This window comes from Xenopus tropicalis, chromosome 8, assembly GCF_000004195.4.
Source record: "Xenopus tropicalis strain Nigerian chromosome 8, UCB_Xtro_10.0, whole genome shotgun sequence".
Taxonomy (NCBI): domain Eukaryota; kingdom Metazoa; phylum Chordata; class Amphibia; order Anura; family Pipidae; genus Xenopus; species Xenopus tropicalis.
Window position 1 is genome coordinate 74,711,255 of NC_030684.2, and position 13,170 is coordinate 74,724,424.

Genomic DNA, 13,170 nt, shown 5'->3' on the forward strand with positions numbered 1-13,170 from the left:
TAAATTCATTTTCTTGAATGTCAGACTTTTCTCAAAAAATCCAAAGTGAAAAAGCACATGTGGGGAAAAAGCCGCAGAAAAGTTGCGCAACTTTTTGCACTTTAACTGTGACTTTTTCGAATTGTCGTACAAAACCAGCGTCAAAAATCAAGAAAACTCAGAGCAAAGAAACATTTTCTACAGTAGGGAAGGGACATCTGCCATTGACTTCTACATGCCCTCGACAGGTTTTAGGTGGAGAGTTTAGGTGGAGATGTGTTCCACAAGAAGAATATATATTCTGATATATTATTTATATCTGTATTTTAAAATGCCTAGGACAGATTTATTATTAGTTGTGAATTGGGTTCAGGGCATTTGAATGAAAAATTAGGAAGTGAATTCTTTACCTCACTTGGATTTTTAGACATTGATTACTTTTTTTCAACCTGAGTGAGGTAAGAACCCAGTTCTGCTTGTCATTCGTATCCCTCGAACCCGACGCCTGACTAATAAATCTGCCCCACCAGTCCTTTCTGTGGTTTCACTATAGCTCTGACTATAGAGTATCAGGAGGGCACACAGGCACAAAAGTAGGAAATATAAACTGGTAAATGTAGTGTAGATTGTTATTAAAAGTTGTTAGATAGATTGTAGATTTCTTGTAGAAGCTTTGATTGCTACCTTTAATAGTGCTTAAAGGATACCTCTAATATAGGTTTATCTACAAAAAGAATACTTTTTACTTCAATTAAGAAATAATACTGCTTTGCACACTATATTGTTACATAACAAACCTTAACACAATATGTTAGCAACAAACTCTGGTGGTGTGGTTCCTTCCTTAGACATGCTGCGTGCTGCTAGACACTTCAGCATTAACCAATGAAATACTATATGAAGAAAACCACACGAATACCAACACATTGGACTCTTTGAATTTAGTCCTTTGATGTTGAACTATATTTATAAATAGGTCATGTGTAATTATAATCTTTATCACGAGAAAAGGGACCTCTACTCTTAAAATATTGCTATATGTTTATGCACAAGGAAATAAAAAATATACATGTGCAAAGCTTTAATTTCATCGGAATTTGTGTAATAGGACACAGAGGTAACAGGGTAATGCTATGTTTAAAGCAAAAAAGAAACAGGCTGCACAGGACTGCACATTGCTAAAACACTAGAAGATCTTTGGTGATATATCATGTTAGTCTTTTTATATGCTCATGATAACTAGACCATACATTCTATACATGATATTTTTCGTATATACTCAGTGCCGGATTTCTTAACCTGGCTCCCCGAGGCTTTCCCAACCCCCACACATGCGCATTCACTATACCCCCCCCCCGCATGCATGCGTGACTGCGCAGCTGTGTCCATTGCTCCGTATGGGAGCTAAATTTTCGCCGTGCCGCCCCTAAATTTGTGTCGCCAAGGCTGGGCCGGTATATACTATTTCGTATATATACTTCAAACTCTAAACAATATGATATTATTACCTTTGGGAAATTTTGGGAACTGGTTTGAGCCACCAGCGAGTGGAATTAAGCCTCATAACTCTATATATATATATATATATATATATATATATATATACTGTAGGTACTGAATGTTGGTAAATTATAGAAGATTTATTTAGCACTCACACTTAAAAAATTATATAAGGTTAAAGAGTTCTGAGATGTGCTGTTTAGCAGCTGAGCAGTATAGGTATGTAAACAACATTTTTCACAGCATAATATCATATAATATAAAATATACTTAATATATATAATAATAATAATATACTTAGCCATTTTGCAGGGCTGATATATATAGTAGTACCTTCCTCATTTTGTATTGATGTCACTTCTATTCTGGCAGCAGTTATTTTTTTCTTCTCTCCACCAGCAACCTCGACATGGCAGTAGTATGTTCGAGAGTCGCTCTCTGTCAGGTTAGCAATAATCAGCTGCTGATTGCGATTCTCAGATCTCACCCTGTGTTTGTAGGATGGGAGTTCCATGAGATCTGTTTTATTCTCGCAGCTCAAAGACCAGGTCACAGAGAAACTAAGGGGAACACTTTGAAAGGAACAGTTGATCCTTACTGACTCTCCAGCATTAGCTTTCACAACTGGTAGCCGATCATTATCATCTTGTGAGGAAGAAATAATGTGGTATAACATTGTTAATATTATTAAGAATGTTATTTTTGCATATACATTTAAGTGTTTTGGTTTGAAATCATTAGCGTCAGCAATTTTGGCAACCAGAGATGGAAATGTGCATAAAATTAGGCACAAACAGGGACCAATGTTAAACACAATTGTAACTTTCTGCACAAATACTATCAATATTGGGCCATGTGTAAGCCCCCTTACTAAGCAATATGACTGATTAAACTGCACTGCAATAACACCATAGCCGACTAGCATAAAACAAAACCAGGTGAACCGGTAACCAAACTTGACAAGTGTTACGGGTTTCTTGGTGTCCTGAAACTGTCTTGCCTGCATTTCTACATAGTGAACTGTCCCTATTTCTTGCAGAATTATATTCATCAGTATTTTTTTACTGTTTGAAGTAAACAGTACTTCTATAGTTATAATTTCCATTAACAGTAGTTACTTTAAAGGAACTGTTCAGTGTAAAAATAAAACTGGGTAAATAGATAGGCTGTGCAAAATAAAAAAAGTTATCAAAATAATTAGCCAAAAATGTAATCTATAAATGCTGGAGTGGGCAGATGTCTAACATAATAGCCAGAACACAACTTTCTCCATTGCAGCTCTCTAACCTGTTAGAGGTCAGCAACTTGGATAGGGGCCACATGGGACACAACTTTTGATTTTGGAATCTGACCTGCATGCTCAAGAGCACACTAACTGTGTCCCCCCTTTAAGTCACTGGATCTATTTACCCAGTTTTATTTTTATCCTGAACTGCTCCTTTCAGTGAATCCCATAAATCATGGCTGTCTTTTGTTGATTATATGTACATATATAAAAAAAATCATGAGACTGGTACACCCTGTAAAAGTAATCACAACTTTATTGTGAACACATTACACAAACTTGTCCTTCGTTTCAGTCCTCAATAGGACCTTTCTCAAGGATAGTTCCTATTGAGGACCAAAATGTCAGACAAATTTGTGCAATGTGTTCACAATAAAGTTGTAATTATTTTTACAGGGTGTGCCAGTCTCATGAAAATATTTTGTCTATTAAATTTGGCTGTGCATCCCGCTATGAATTTTAGTATCAGAGTGCAGACACGCCAAAGACTGAAAAATATGTAGATACATATAAATTAAGTTAAAAGCAGCAGTTGTGAATCTTTTTTATTGTTTAAAAAAATGTTTTGGTCCCAATGGGAAAGAAAAAAAAAAAAGTCCTATTAGTGGTTAAAATGTTGGTTATAATTTGGTAGTGCAAATCTATTTCTATTATGATTTGTAAATTATGCTTAACCCCACATAGAATGTTGAAGGAACATATTAATATTATATATTATATTATATATATATATATATTACATATACAGTATACTCATATATATGTAGAAATGTTTTTTTAATTCACACAGATTATACATTTTATATCTAAGTAGGTATGTATGCATTTACTTAAATAGTAATGCTAAATACCAAATACTAATATATTATTAATATTCAGTAAATATTCAGTACCTACCAGCCCGTACAGTCAGGTGAATAAGAGCAAAAACAACTAACTTGCAAATCGGTTCCATTTTTCTGAAATGATAAGAAGCGGATATACTCTAACGTTCTTTTGTGCCCCACCTTTTCTAGTTCTTTGGCTATTTTACATCACAGAAAATGTGGTTGAGTTTTTTTTGATAACTTTCAAAGTTTTTTTGGTTGCTGTGAAAGGAATCTGCTCTGTATTGATTGTGCTTCAACAGAGACTGCGACAGTAGACTGTGAGACATTATGGGTTAGTATAAAAAGGGTGCAGAATCTGTGCAAGTTTTAGTTACAGAAGGTGATTACATTTGTGTAGATATTAGTGAGTGTGAGTATAGGGTTAGTGAGCGTGCATACGTGACTGTAAGGATACACCTAGGTTACTGTATGTTTAGGTGTTTCACTGGAAAGTTCAAATAATATGGACATGTGAGTGTTTGGTAGTGTTAGTAAAAATTCCCTTCAAGTTTTATCAAAGTGTGAGAGTAGAGCTCAGCAGAAAAAAAAACCTTACCCACTTTCTATTCATTTCTATGGGATTTTTAGAAGTGTATTTATGAATGGGTGAATCTTACAGTTCACCATTTGATAAATAAGCTTCTAAAAATTTTCTGGGGTGAGTGCTAATCTTTTTGATAAAACTGCCCCTCAGTGCCTGAGTAAGTCGTATGTGTCTGTCTTACAGAGAGAATAGTATAAGAATATGAGTGCAAGAGTGAATGTTGATTCATATGCTACTCGTGGCATTTCTGACTGTTGGTAAATGCAAATGACCAATGGCAATACAGTCATGTGTCATGTTTCACATATTCTTTGGAGGAAGCAGAGCTTGGGAGGCATTGCTGGGGTTAATCATTTAAAAGTGAATAATTTGCAAATGATCTTGTAAATGGCCTTGTAGTGTGCATTTCTCTTTTTCAATTCCAAATTTTCCTATAGAGCCAGATGCAATGAAAAACCCTTGTCTCACTGTTTATCACATACAATCTCAATTGAAGTCTATGGGGAAAAACTGGCACTGAATTAGGAGAAAATCTTTTTCTCCTCAAAATTCAATCTCGCCCAAAAGTTTTCATGTGATAAACCATAAAATAATGTTTTCTCATTTACATCTGCCCCTTTGTTTGGTAACTGTTTAACCTATCTAATTGTGTAACTGTCAGACTTCTAACTTTACTCAGATCCCAGCTCTTTCTCTCTTCGGTGTCCTTGTGCCATTCTCAGTAGCTGCTCTGCAAACACAAATCGGCTTTAATACAATCTCTCAAAAATGTTGTTAAAAAAGGATATGATATACAGCCAATTGCAAGCTTGGGTATCCGTGAAGTGAATTGTGTGGTGCTGCCAAATGTTGTGGAAATTTCTGGTGGGTGCTGAAATGTGGGACATACTGATAGCTGACACCAGCCATTCCTACTGTAGAAGCACTGTCCTTGCTGCAGCATGATTGTAATGTAAATAAGTCATCCATATATTTAGAGGATCATTAATTATATTTACATTAATTTTAGGAAATGCAGGATATGGGAATCAACCCTGGCTTTTAGTTCCTGTACCAAATCCAAGGACACCAGGTAAAGTGAGATTCAACATCGCACACAGGAAGACTGGAAGTATTATTGAGAGGATATAAGGAGTCCTAAAATCCACTTTTAGATGTCTCTCAAAAGCAGGTGGATGTCTCCAGTATTCCCCAGAAACTGTGTCAATGATTATTCAGGCTTTTGCAGGTTTAAGCAATGTTGCTTTAGAGCATGGAGTGTTAATGGAAGTTGATGATGACCTTGCCGTGAAATTCCTGACTGCCCTGCTACTTCAATAGATTCCAGTGAGACGCGTGAGATCCCATTTCATATCTGCATTTTTTCAGTGTAAGTAATTGTGGGTAGGAATTGGTTAGCATATTGGCTTTACTTTCTGTCTTTACAACAGCCTATCTTTAATCGCAGCTACCATGGTGACCAATCACCTTAAAATGTCTTTCCACCAGCAACAAGGTAGCTTTATGCACGTCCTATATATATTGATAATGAATTTTGTAGTGACAGCCTCAATGCACCCCCGCCTAATGGTTTAAAATGTAGTGGTGAGCAAAACTTCCCCTGTTTTGATATATATATATATGTACATATTTTATTTATTTATTTATTCTTTACTCTTAAAATATATGATTTAACCAGTTCTTTACCAGATCGTTTCCATTATCAGTTTAACCCTATTATTATCATCATTACCATGAATTAGAGATTTTTAACCATATGTTTAAAGGTTAGTATCCGGAAAATGTATCAGGGAAATGTCAAGATCATTACCATTTTTCATTTAACCTATTATTAACCCATTATTATTACCGTATTTTTCGGACCATAAGACGCACTTTTTTCCCCCCAGAAGTGGGGGGAAAAAGTCCCTGCGTCTTATGGTCCGAATATAGCCTACCGATATACTTTAAAAAAATGTTTTTACTTGCCCATGTGGTCTCCGCAGGGCCCTCCTCTATTTGCCGGCGCTTAGCTATGGCGCTGTGCGCATGCACAATGACGCGCATGCCCATACGCATGCACGTCATTGTGCATGCGCCAGAGCTAAGCGCCGGTAAATAGAGGAGGGCCCTGCGGAGACCACATGGGCAAGTAAAAACATTTTTTTAAAGTATATCGGTAGGCTATATGCTGGTACAGATGGGGGCAATATGTTGGGTGAAATATGTTGGGTGCTGCTGGTACAGGTGGGTGAAATATGTTGGGTGCTGCTGGTACAGGTGGGGGGCAATATGTTGGGTGCTGCTGGTACAGGTTGGGTTTTAATGCACATAAAATATTTTAGGACACTTTGTTTCAGAATCTTTTTTTCTTCATTTCCCTTCCCAAAAAATTGGTGCGTCTTATGGTCCGGTGCGTCTTATGGTCCGAAAAATACGGTACCTGTTACTTGATTGTTACCATTTTTAGTTTAACCTGTTATTTATCAATGTCAACTTGAACCAGAAATCTTTACCATTATAATTAAAGGTCATTACCCAATAAGTTAAAAATTTTAAAAAGTGTAATTTTTGGAAAAACAAAAACAAATGTAAACCTTTATTGGGAAAAACATTATAGAATATAATAATCAGAATAATCATTAGAATAATATTACAATTAGAAAAATTAGATTGGAAATGGAAATTTTGTCTGTACAGGTCTGCCCTGATTGAATTGTCTGTTTGTACTGATGCACTACTGCTTGTAACCCCCCCCCCAAGCTATCACATTTTTGCAGTGTTAAGGCTTGCATATTTTGAACTTGTGAAAGATGTTTCCATTTTTTTTTTCATAACCATGTAGGACTTTGCCAACTATGTGAATTCAGTTATATCACTGGCTGGAACCAATGGCCTTCCAGGAGTTCTTCTTCTAGCTAAAAACCATCCTGGACTTACTGACCCAGAAGCACATTGTTCCCCTGTGTGAGTTTCCTTTGTTCCTTAAAAATTAATAAAAACAAATGCTAGATATATAATGGAATATTAATTTACCCACACTTACACACACACTGACTCACAAACACACATACTCACACACACTTATTTTTTTCATTTTAATTTTTGCGACAGTTTCTCTTTAAAGTTGAAGTTTGAACATTATTATTGTTGGTAAATTGTCTTGAATGAATTCTCTGTGCTTTATTATGATGACGGATGTCACCTTCCAGAGGAGTAAACAGTTAAAGGAGACATTTTATATAAAGTTCATATTCAATTATAATATTCATCCTCCCTCAAAATGTGAAATGATTCAAAAAGAAAGATGTTTTGAAAGCATTTTACCTCTTAAAACTGTCATTATATGAGAGCTGCAGAGACAACCTCTCAAGTCAGAAGCCAGAGTGAAATGAAAGATGGGAGTGTCCTTCAGTCTCCCACAGGAAGTGGTCACAGCACTGACTGACAGGCTTTACTCAACAGTAGCAGGGAAACCCCTTCCTAGGTCTCTCTGCTTGTGCTGCTGCCAGCCCCGCACACCCTATGCATATTCACAGCACTTTAAAGGAGAAGGAAAGGCAAAGTCACTTGGGGGTGCCAAAATGTTAGGCACCCCCAAGTGACTTAAATCGCCTACCTTGTACCCCAGGCTGGAGCCCCTGTACAGAGAGAACAGCACCAGCTCAGTGTAGCTGCAGCACTTTCTCCTTCCTGTATCGCTCGCGCATGCATGCGCAGTAGAGTGAAAAGCCGAACTTTAACAGAGAAGTCGGCTTTTCACTCTACTGCGCATGCACCGACCGCTGGCATTTTCCGGAAAAGGAAGCCAGAAGGAGGAAGCGCTCACTACAGGTACCCTGGACGGGTGCCGTTTTCTCCTAACAGTGATTTAAGTCACTTCGGGGTGCCTAACATTTTTGACATGTTAGGCACCCTCAAGTGACTTTGCCTTTCGTTCTCCTTTAATTGTTGAAATATTTGCCCATGCCTTATTTTACTGAGTGGTGTTCCCCTCCCCATCATCTCTGGGATAGCATTTTTCAGTCTATATTTGCCTCTATCCCAATTGTGTGAAACACACTGCTGGAATCAAAACAAGCATATATTTTTCAGAAAACAAATTTTCTCAGTTTCAGCATTTGATATGTTGTACTATTTGCAATTAAATATAGGGATTACATAATTTGCATCCCATTCTGTTTTTATTTATGCCTTACACAGTGGCCCAAATTTTTGGAAACTGGGTTGTATAATTATGCTTTTGTTCTATAAAAACATATCTCCCACACATATTTATATACAGGAATAAATTATCCTAAATATGAATTGCATGTTGCATGTAGAGTGTCCGGCTACATGGCCTGTTTAAGTATGAAGTCAAGACCAAAGCCATGTACAGTAGAACAGGCAATGTCCAATTTACAGAGCCCAGCACGTAAAATAAAGTCAAAGTCAGAAAACAGGCAATGGCGGAAAAAAAATTGGCATTTTACTGCCAATAGATGCGCCACATTAGTGCCACCTATAACGCTATATTTATTCTGCAGAAAGCATAACCATACCTGTGACAAACCTCAAAAGTATCATACTACACACAAATATTTAAGGAAAAAACAATAAATCAGGCACAATGAGGAATGCAATTCACTCACTGAAAACCCAATATACCGTAACCAAATGAAGGAAATTTAAAAAAACATTAATGCATGGTGAGACTTGTGGTCTGAATCCCAATTCCAATGCCTCAGAATATCACTGTCTACAAGTGAACTACCCCTTTAGAGGGTAGCTGGCCAGTAATTTCAGTTCCCACAAGGACTTGTATTTGTAGAGCAGAGAAAGGAAAAGATCTATCTGTTTATAAACAGCAGGCTAGAACAGAAAGTAAGACCTTACAGCTACTTATGTATGCTTTTCCACCCTTCAGGCAGACACTACAGGGCTGATATAAGCTTGTTCATGTTTCTGGCATTGATTGCTTTTTTTTCAATAAAAAGATTGCCACTAAAAAAACCTGGTGAGTGGACCATCAAATATATGTAAAAGAGTGGCTGACCAACCTTCTACATATACTTTTTGATTTACTTCTTCACCTAATCTAAAGCACGACAGTGCCTTCCTGGCCTAGCCATTCCTTTTCCATATGATATCAGCAAGAAGGGGCTGAAGAAAAATGTGAGGCTTACTTGAAACCCCACTTTCAGGATGATTTACAAAGTAGAAGCAAGCTCAGACCTGGATTTGTGGGAAGGCCACAGAGGGCTAGACCTATGGCAATTCATGGGCCTGTTGCGCCATTTCCTGACCCGCAACTCTGCTGGAACACTTGCTTGTCTTATAGGCATATTAACTGGCTTCTAATTAACCCTATTATGTGTGAATGTTCTGGTTCTTGCACTGGTTGCAATTTGTTGGTAAAAATGGTTTGAAAAAAGGTTATTGGCAGTTGTTGCCATTTTTGCAGGATTCTATTTGCTGGTACTGTTTCTATTTTCTGGCAAGTAATAGAAGTGTAGTCTTGCTTTATGGCAGAGATTCTAAAAAACGCTCGGTATCTAAGCCAGTGTCTCTGAAGAGTGAGTATGAAAACTTGGGAAATTAATTAATTTAAAAAGGCATTTGGGGCCAGATTCAATTCAGTAAGGAAAATTATCTCATGGTTTATCATGTAAAAACTCATGGACGACATTCAATTTGAGGTAAAAAAAACTTTCTTCTTATTCAGTTCAAATAGACTCCAATAGAGTTTTTAAGTAATAAACCACGAGAACATTTTTCTAAATTGAATTGCATCCCAAATAGAATCTCATCCACGAGTTTTCGTATGATAAGCCTTTTTCTCACTGAACTGAATCTGGCCCAGTTTCCCATAACTTTGCACTACTATTATAATGAATGTATAACCTGAGCACCTCCTGCTGTTCTGTCTGGGCAAGGGCTTTCACGATTCATGATATTAGTAGTGAAAAAAAAACCAAAATGTATTATAATAAAAGGATGAATACATTTACTTAACTTAATATGAAGTGCTTACAGAGATAGCCAGTTTTTCATCAATTCGACATCGGGGAGCCCCAAAACCTTTTATACTCAAGATCTGAGAAGACCTCCAAATCCAAATGTAGACTGATGCAATATTGTTAGCATTTCTAACAGATCAGCATGAACTTTGTATCTCTTCAGGACTTAATTTGTTACTCAGTAGAAGTATTTAGTATCTGAGTATAAAATATTATATATATATATATATATATATCTGAGTATAATTTTTTTTTATATATATATATACATACACACACACACAATGTCCCTAAATGTAGAAATACACATTTGGCTTTTAGCACAAAATATAACCATTGTACTAGATCTTTGGGAAAGTTTATTAAAGATCAGTGGAATATAATTGGTGCAGTTAATGAATTGAGGAAAATTGTCCCTGAACCCCAATGATTTGTTATAAGAGAGGAACCAACCTTCGGGATCTCTTGGTTAAGAGTGATCCAGTGAGATGTTATTCACGGAAAACTGACACATGGTTACCGGTGGTGAAACATGGGTGTTTTCACTGCCCTAATTGCATTTCTTGCCGGTACATGACACCGGGTGACTCGTTTTTGCATCCGTAAACAGGCAAACAGTATGAAATTAGACATCATATTACATGCACAACTACATACGTTATTTATTTAATTATTTAAAGACAGACCAAAACTTGTGGTTGCGGATGAATGGGCATCGGTCTGCAATAAGTACGGCTTTTAGGGATGGTGCAACTAATAAGCCTGTGGTCAAGCACTTTTTAGAAAAAGGCCACAGGTTGCCCACTTTTCATTATACTGCCATTGATCATGTTCCACCCTTGAGACGGGGTGGGGATCGGGCTACAATTTTACTTCAAAGATAGGTTGTCTGGATTAAAAAGCTGAACACCTTAGCACCTGCAGGGTTAAAAGAGCACTGTTCCTTTTTATGCTTTTTAGACCAAAGGTGATGCTATGTACTTAAGTAATTGATACATTGTGGGTAACTGCACTGCTTGAGCATTTTGTATCTTTTTTTCTGTAACATGTATTTTCTCTAGCAGTAGGACTATGAACTTGTTTTTAACCTTTATTTCTCCTCATAGCACGTGTCCCTGTGTATACAGAGATTTATAATATTCTTTATCCTGAATACAGGGCCTCTCTTGATCGGTGGGAGAGTGTGGGGTTGGGTGAGTGCCACAGGTTTGATCTATTTATTTGCTGATTTTAATTGTGTATATGGTCTTGATAATGGTCTTAGTAGGAGACTGAAATGTTGACCTGTTATTTCAAATTAAATAAATAAAGAATTGTGGTCTTTAACTTTTAAAGGTTCCTGGAGTGCACCTGTCTAGTCTTGAATTTTTGGATGATTTGGCATAATTTGGTAGAAACCAGGTCGTTTCTATTGTTGGTGTGCTGAAACTCTATAGATTGCCATACTTCAGGGCACTATATATATATATATATATATATATAGATATATAAAATCAGGAAAAAACAGGTGCACTCCAGGAACCTTTAAAAATAAAAATCAAGATTCTTTATTTAAGTCATTTTAAAAATGTATCAGGCCAACGTTTCAGTCTCCTTCTAAGACCATTGTCAAGAAAAAAAAAGTGCACCTGTTTTTTCCTGATTTTCTGGATAACCTTGCATAATCTGGTAGCACCCAGGTCATTCGGTCTGTTGGTGTGCTGAAAACCTATGGATTGTATATATATTAGTGTTAAGGTGGCCATACACGAGCAGATCCGCTCGCTTGGCGATGTCGCCAAGCGAGCGGATCTTCCCCCGATATCCCCACCTACGGGTGGGCGATATCGGGGACCATTTAGGTAAAAAAAAAATAATCCGATCGTTTGGCCCTGGGGCCAGACGATCGGATTATGTGGGCGGCAATGGGGCAGTCGGATCGGGGACCGCATCAACGAGCCGATGCGGTCCCCGATCCGACCAGATTTTCTAACCTGGCCGATCGAGATCTGGCCAATTTCAGGCCAGATATTGGTCGGCCAGGCCGATCTGCTCTCCCCATACACGGGCCGATTAGCTGCCGAATCGGTCCAAGGGACCGATATCGGCAGCTATAGTCGGCCCGTGTATGGCCACCTTTAGTGTTACATTTGGACAATTATTTCAGGTTGAGTCAGGTTCAGGCTGGGGAAGTACACTCTTCCTCTGCTCCCAAATGATTTCCTGTCTTGGAACCTAAGTCATGCACATCAGTAGCGCGACTTGCGTGCAGGTCCTAAAATTGCAACATTTTGCTATTAGAGTAATTTGTGGGTCTGGGTCGGGTGCGGGTTGAGTTTTTCCTGACATCACATCACTAGTAGGCACTGTGCAAAGTACAAAAAATGCCTGATTACGGCCCTTTTTTGCATACTGCCTTCTGTTAAATGACCCCATCTTATTCATGCAGATAAAAGCTGTCTCTTGCTTGTTTGTTCTTTATGGATATATTGGGCCCCCATTTAATGTGTTATTTCATGGTACTGCAAGATATTTATTTGGATACAACAAAATATTTCATGGGGAATCCCCTTATCCAGGTCTGGAAATCTTTTTTGTTTAACAAATAATTGGTCCCCCACCCACAATGGCCTGCAATTTGTATGATGATTAGGCATGACTAAATGCAACAAAACATGTAACTAAAGGTTTTCAAAGAGGCTTAGCTTCAATCTGCCCTATATGTAAGTGAGTTAATGTGAGTTTAGAGCATAATACATAAAAACTTAATCACTTTCTATTTATTCCTATGGGATTTTTAGAGTCCCATAGGAATACAACAAGAGAGTTGTAACTTTCGCCCATTGATAAATACGCTTCTAAAAATCCCATAGCAATGAATAGAAAGTAGGTGAGTTTTTATATATTAATGTATTAAACTCACATTTTCATAAATCTGCCCCTTCTAATCTAAAATAACAGGCATGGCCCGTATGACCAATCACATCACACAACTTCTTAGGGCCAGATTCATTAAAGTATGAATCTGAATCA